The 6843-nt window shown below is 29.6% G+C and overlaps 1 non-coding gene across 1 annotated transcript; it reads right to left on the reverse strand.

Annotated features, from left to right (window-relative positions):
- Positions 1-1981: 1981 nt before the first annotated feature.
- Positions 1982-2092, reverse strand: LOC140963690 (small nucleolar RNA R71). The gene has a single exon (XR_012172736.1). It is a non-coding gene; the product is annotated as a small nucleolar RNA R71 (small nucleolar RNA).
- Positions 2093-6843: the final 4751 nt, after the last annotated feature.

Below are 6843 nucleotides of genomic sequence, written 5' to 3' on the forward strand. Positions count from 1 at the left end.
AATAAGTTGATGGTTGGATGTTGCAAAATGAAGCTTTGAAGATAAGAAAACCATTAAGGAAGCTAGCCATGGATACTCTCGGTTTTCCCCATGCCAATTCTGAATTTGAAGTAAACAATGACACGTTCAAGGGATGGCCAAGACAAGTGTCCCACTTAAATTTCCATATTTGCACTTTAGTCCCTCAACTTGTCACTATTTGCAAAACGGCCCCCGCTCAATCTTTTAATTCAATTTTAATCCTACTTAATTACAAAAAAACCGTGGAATCTAATTCATCATTCCAAAATTCGTAAATTAAATAATCTCGGATTAAGGTGATATAATCTCGGGCCTTACATTTGGCCTATAAATAGAGGCCTTGTGCAAGCTTGAGAATCATTCTATCTCATTGTAAAATATAGTGTGAATGTGTATAAAAGTTCTAAGTTCCAATATATTTTTCATTTTCCAAATTATGAGTGATGTTTTTAGTGTTGATCAAAAGTAAGTTCATGGAAAGCTAAATCTATTATGTCAAGGTGAAGAGGATGAATTCTTGGTGAAGTAAGATTGTTTATATTTTGTATATTCTTTCTTTATTTCTTTTCATTTTGCTAATTTCTTTTTTATTGTATGTATAAAAATGAATTATTTGTTGTTATCAATTTACATCAAATGCTTGATACCATTGAAGTGGTTATCTTGATTTGTTGTTTAATTTTGATACAATAAATATTCCATAAACTATTATTGTTATATTATACATACATACATATATATATATATGACATAAATTCATGTTGTAGCCCTTCAGCCTGTTTAGCCGAGAGATGGCGTTTAAGGCGTTCATGGGTGGTTTTTTTGAATTTATGTTTCTGAGGTGGCCCTCAGTAAATCCTCTGTTGTTTCATTTCTCTGGTATATCTTTTGTAATTCCTTTTATGTTTTGTAAAATTTCCATAGCTAAACCTTATATTCATTCTTATTCTGGAAATTAAATACCTCTTTTTATTAGTTCAGTAATTTGAATATGGTATATAGGCTGGAAACCAATAATCTCCATGTGTGCGCAAGCCACTAAGGAAACATTTGGTAAAACAATGCCACGTATCAGATTTAATTTGTATTCCAAGCTAATTATATCATATATTTCATTTAGACGATAGCGTGGCTCTGCCGGTTGTTCTAAATGAAATATTATGATATCTAACAATCTAACATTTACTTTATCGCAACAAATTTTTACTTTCCGCATCTAACATTTACTTTATCGCAACTAACTTTTACTTTCCGCATCTAACATTTACTTTATCGCAATTAATTTTTATTTTCCGCAGTTAACTTTTACTTTCCCGCAACTAACTTATTAAATCATATATTTCATTTAGACAATAGCGTGGCTCTGCCGGTTGTTCTAAATGAAATATAATGATTTAATTTAACATTTATTTTATGCAATTATATATTTATATAGTTATATATATAATCATAGATACCATATATAAAATATCGGTGAATTCGGTATTTTCTATAGTGGGAACTATATTATATTAGGTGTGTGTTTAAATATTTAATTTTCTTGGAACCATTATTTATGGTGGTTTCCTTTGTTTTATTTTTAGTTAAACAATATTACATAAACCAAGAATAAATCCTCGAGCCTTAACAAAATTTATAATCTGTAAACTTCGTTCTTGCATTTGGTAATCTATAAATTAATAAATTTAAACATAAAATAACCTCTCTGTGGATCGATCTCGTACTTACGAAATATATTACTTGCAGATAACCTACACTTGGGTGAATTATAATTTAAGTAGTAGCAAGTTTTTGGCGCCGTTGCCGGGGAGGTATAAATTAAGTTTATATTTGTTAATTATGTTTTATTTATAAGTATTGTGTTGTTTTTTNGGCTACAAAATTTGAGATCAAGTTCAATAAGATCATGGGAAGAAATGCAACAACAATTTCTCAAAAAGTTTTTTCCTTCCCATAGAACAAACTCTTTTAAAAGACAAATTACTACTTTTTCTCAAAAACAAGGAGAAACATTTTATCAATGTTGGGATAGATATAAAGAATTACTTAATACATGCCCACATCATGGTTTTGAAACATGGAGAATAGTTTCTCACTTTTATGAAGGTCTAATACCTAAAGATAGGCAAATGATAGAATTCATGTGTAATGGAACTTTTGAAGATAAAAACCCAAATGAAGCTATGAAGTATTTGGATTCATTAGCAGAAAATGCTCAAAATTGGGATAATATAGGCACCATAGAACCACCAACAACTAAAATCAATAATTCAACAAATGGAGGTGGTACCTATAATCTTAAAGATGATATAGATATTCAAGCTAAACTTGCATCTTTAGCAAGAAAAATTGAGTCATTAGAAATGAAAAAGAGTGGTCAATTAAAAAGTATTCAAGAAATTGTTTGTCATATATGTGATACACAAGATCATGCTATAAAAGATTGTCCAACATTACCTTCATTTAAAGAATGTCTCCATGAACAAGCAAATTATGTTAACAATTATAAAAAACAAATATTAGATCTTTTTTCAACATCATATAATCCTGGATGGAAAAATCATCCTAATTTTAGTTGGAGGAATGATAATAATGCACAACTCTCACAACAATATTTTAAAAATAACCAAAATCATCAAGGTTTTATTCCTTATGTTACACCTCCAAGAAAATACTTTGAAGATATAATTCATGCATTTATCCAAAAGCAATAATCTATCAATATTCAAAACAGTCAATCTATGACTGATTTGAAAGAAACTCTTGCAAAATTTGCATCTGCACTTAATATTCATGAAAAAGGAAAATTTCCATCTCAACCTCAACCTATTCCTAAAAATCAAAATCAAGAATTAAAAAATGAAAAAATTGATCAAATAAAATCTGTTATTACCCTTAGAAGTGGTAAAATAGTTAATGATCCATATAGTAATGAAAACAAGGATCATTTAAAATCAAAGAGTAAAGATGATAATCCTGATACTTTTGAGAATGATGATACCTTAAATTCTAAAAATAATATGTTAAATGATAAATCATCTGAAATAGTAAATGAATCAAATAAACATCCACCATTTCCTCATGCATTAACAAATCATAAAAAACAAAAAAATGATTCTGATATCTATGAAGTTTTTAAACAAGTAAAGATAAATATTCCATTATTAGATGCTATTAAACAAGTACCTTCATATGCAAAATTTTTAAAAGACTTATGTACTGTGAAGAGAAAATTGCATGTGAAGAAGAAAGCATTCTTGGCTGAACAAGTAAGTTCTATTCTTCAAAATAATTCTAGTTTAAAATATAAAGATCCTGGTTGTCCAACAATTTCATGTATTATTGGAGAAAATAAAATTAAAAAAACTTTGTTAGATTTGGGAGCAAGTGTGAATTTACTTCCTTATTCAGTTTATGAAAAACTTAATTTAGGAGAATTAAAACCCACTTCTGTTACTCTCTTACTGGCGAATAGGACAATCAAAATACCTAGAGGTATTGTAGAAGATGTGTTGGTTCAAGTTGATAAATTCATATTTCATGTAGATTTTATTGTTTTGGATACACAACCAATACAAGTACATAATGAAATTCCAGTAATATTGGGACGACCATTTCTAGCAACTTCAAATGCTTTAATTAATTGTCGAAATGGAATAATGAAATTGTCTTTTGGAAATATGACTCTAAAACTTAATGTATTCAATTTATGTAAAAAACCAAGTATTAATGAAAATGAATATGATAATGAAATTGAAACAATTGTGGAAGAAAATATACAAGAAGAAAATTTAAATCAACAATATGAAGTTTTTTCAATAAAAAATTTTGAGTTTGAAAATAATTTTAAAGAAGATGATAATACAAAACTTGAATTAAAAGTTTTACCATTCAAATTGAAATATGCATTTCTTGGTGAAAATAAAACATTTCCTGTGGTAATTTCTTCCACTCTTCTACCAAATCAAGAAGAAGATTTAATTAAATTACTTAAAAAATATAAAAATGCAATTGGATGGACTTTGAAAGATATAAAAGGTATAAATCTTTTAATTTGCACACATAAAATTCATTTGGAAGAAAATGCTAAAACATATCAACAACCACAAAGAAGGTTAAATCCACATATGAAGGAAGTTTTTAAGAATGAAGTATTAAAACTATTAGACGCAGGAATTATCTATCCAATCTCAGATAGTAAATGGGTAAGTCTAACACAAGTAGTACCTAAAAAATCAGGCATCACTCTTATAAAAAATGAAAAAGGAGAGTTATTACAAACTAGGATTCCATCTAGTTGGCGTATGTGTCACTACAAGAAAAATGATTTTCCGCAGCACGTCATCAACAGCGTGCATTAAAAGCACGCTGCGAATATTACTTTTAACGGCGTGCATCCATATGTGCGCTGTTAATATTATTGCACTTGACAGTATTAACAGCGTGCATTAAAAGCAGGCTGCGGATAGTAATATCCGCAGCGTGCAGTTATATGTGAGCTGTTAATAACTTATGCAATTTTCGCAGCACACAATAAAGGCACGCTGTTAATAATATTATTAACGGCGTGCATGTTTATGTGCGCAGTTAATAGTAAATCATTTTTTTTTAAAAAAATAAATTTTTTTTAACGGCGTGCATTTATAAGCACGCCGTGGAAAATGGGTTCGCCATCATTTAGCGACGGTTTATTTAACCGTCGCTGATTTAAATTTAGCGACTGTTATTTTTAAACCGTCGCTATTGGCGACGGTTTTAAATACACCGTCGCCGATGTAAAACATTGCGACGGGTTTAAAATAACCGTCGCGAAATTCTCGTCGCTATATTTAGCGACGGTTTTCTTATACCCGTCGCAAGGTTTACATCGGCGACAGTTTTTTATAAAACCGTCGCTAGTAGCGACGGTTTAAATTTAAACGTCGCTAATAGTCTATAAATATTCGCATTCCCTTCCCATTTCTTCACAACACTCAGAATTTTTCTCACGATTTTAAGATTTTAGTTTCGATTTATTGTACTTTTTTGTTTCGATTTTTACTTACTTTGTAAATATTATTAAAAATCACGAGTATTGTTATTAGATTGTAAGTTTTTTTAAAAATTTTATTAAATTATAAAAGTAAATTTTTTTTTATTTTAACGAAAAGATTAGCGACGGATTATGAAATTCCGTCGCTAAATGTATCGACAGTTTTAAAACCGTCGCTAAACTTAGCGACCGTTTAAAAACTGTCGCCTATAAATATAGCGACGATTTATAACCGTCGCTAGTAGCGACGGAAATTTTAAAATCGTCGCTAAAATTAGATTTTGCAATAATTATTAACGGCGTACATTGCACGCTGCGGATAATAGTATTAACGGCGTGCATGTGCACGCCGCGGATAATAAGATTAACAGCGCGCACATGTACGCCGCGGATAATCTTAAACTTTCAACAGCTTTGAACTTTGCAGCGTGCAATGTGCGCTGCGGAAAACGAATTTGCGCGCTGCGAAAAGCCATTTTTGTTGTAGTGTATATTGATTATAGAAAATTAAATGATGCAACTAGAAAAGATCATTTCCCACTACCAATTTTATATCAAATTCTAGAAAAAGTAGCAGGAAATTCTTATTATTGTTTTCTTGATTGGTATTCGGGTATTATCAAATACCTATATCATTAGAAGATCAAGAAAAAACTACTTTCACTTGTCCTTTCGGAACTTTTGCATTTAAAAGAATGCCATTTGGTTTATGTAATGCTCCGGCTACTTTTCAAAGATGCATGCTAAGTATTTTCAGTGATATGATTGAAGAATTTGTAGAAGTTTTTATGGATGATATAACTGTTTTTGGAAACTCATTTGAAAATTGTCTTAAAAACCTAGAAGAAATATTAAATCGATGTGAAGAAAAAAATCTTGTTTTAAATTGAGAAAAATGTCATTATATGGTTAAATCTGGGATTGTGTTAGGTCATGTGATATCTGAAAAAGGAATTGAAGTTGATAAAACCAAAGTTGATGTTATTGCTAATTTAACATCACCAAAAACGGTCAAAGAAGTTCGATCATTCTTGGGTCACGCAGGTTTTTATAGAAGGTTTATAAAAAATTTCAGCATAATATCTAAACCAATTTCGAATCTTTTAACAAAAGATACACAATTTGAATGGACTCAGCAATGTGAAAATGCTTTTAAAAAATAATTAATCTTTTAATTACATCACCTATTTTACAACCTCCAGATTGGTCTTTACCATTTGAATTAATGTGTGATGCAAGTGATTATGCTATAGGAGCTATGTTAGGACAAATAAAAGAAGGAAATCTGTATGCAATTTATTATGCTAGTAGAACTTTAAATAGTGCCCAAATAAATTATCCAACTACTGAAAAAGAATTACTTTCAGTAGTATTTGCATTAGATAAGTTTCGATCTTATTTAATTGGTTCTACTACTATTGTGTACACTGATCATTCTGCAGTAAAATATTTATCAAATAAACAAGATGCTAAGCCAAGATTAATACGGTGGATTTTATTGTTACAAGAATTTGATATTATAATTAAAGATAAAAGAGGAAAAGAAAATGTCGTAGCCGATCATTTATCTAGAATAATCACTGAATCATCTCATAATGAAATACCAATAAATGAAAATTTTCCAGATGATCAGTTGTTTTATGCTACTATTATGCCCTGGTTTGCTAACATTGTAAATTTTATTGTGACAAATAAAATGCCTTCTCATTGGAATTCACAGGATAAGAATAAATTCTTGATAGAAGTTAAAAAATTTTATTGGGATGATCCTTACTTGTTTAAGTATTGTC

The sequence above is a fragment of the Primulina huaijiensis genome, chromosome 17 (assembly GCF_012295235.1).
Source record: "Primulina huaijiensis isolate GDHJ02 chromosome 17, ASM1229523v2, whole genome shotgun sequence".
NCBI classification, from domain to species: domain Eukaryota; kingdom Viridiplantae; phylum Streptophyta; class Magnoliopsida; order Lamiales; family Gesneriaceae; genus Primulina; species Primulina huaijiensis.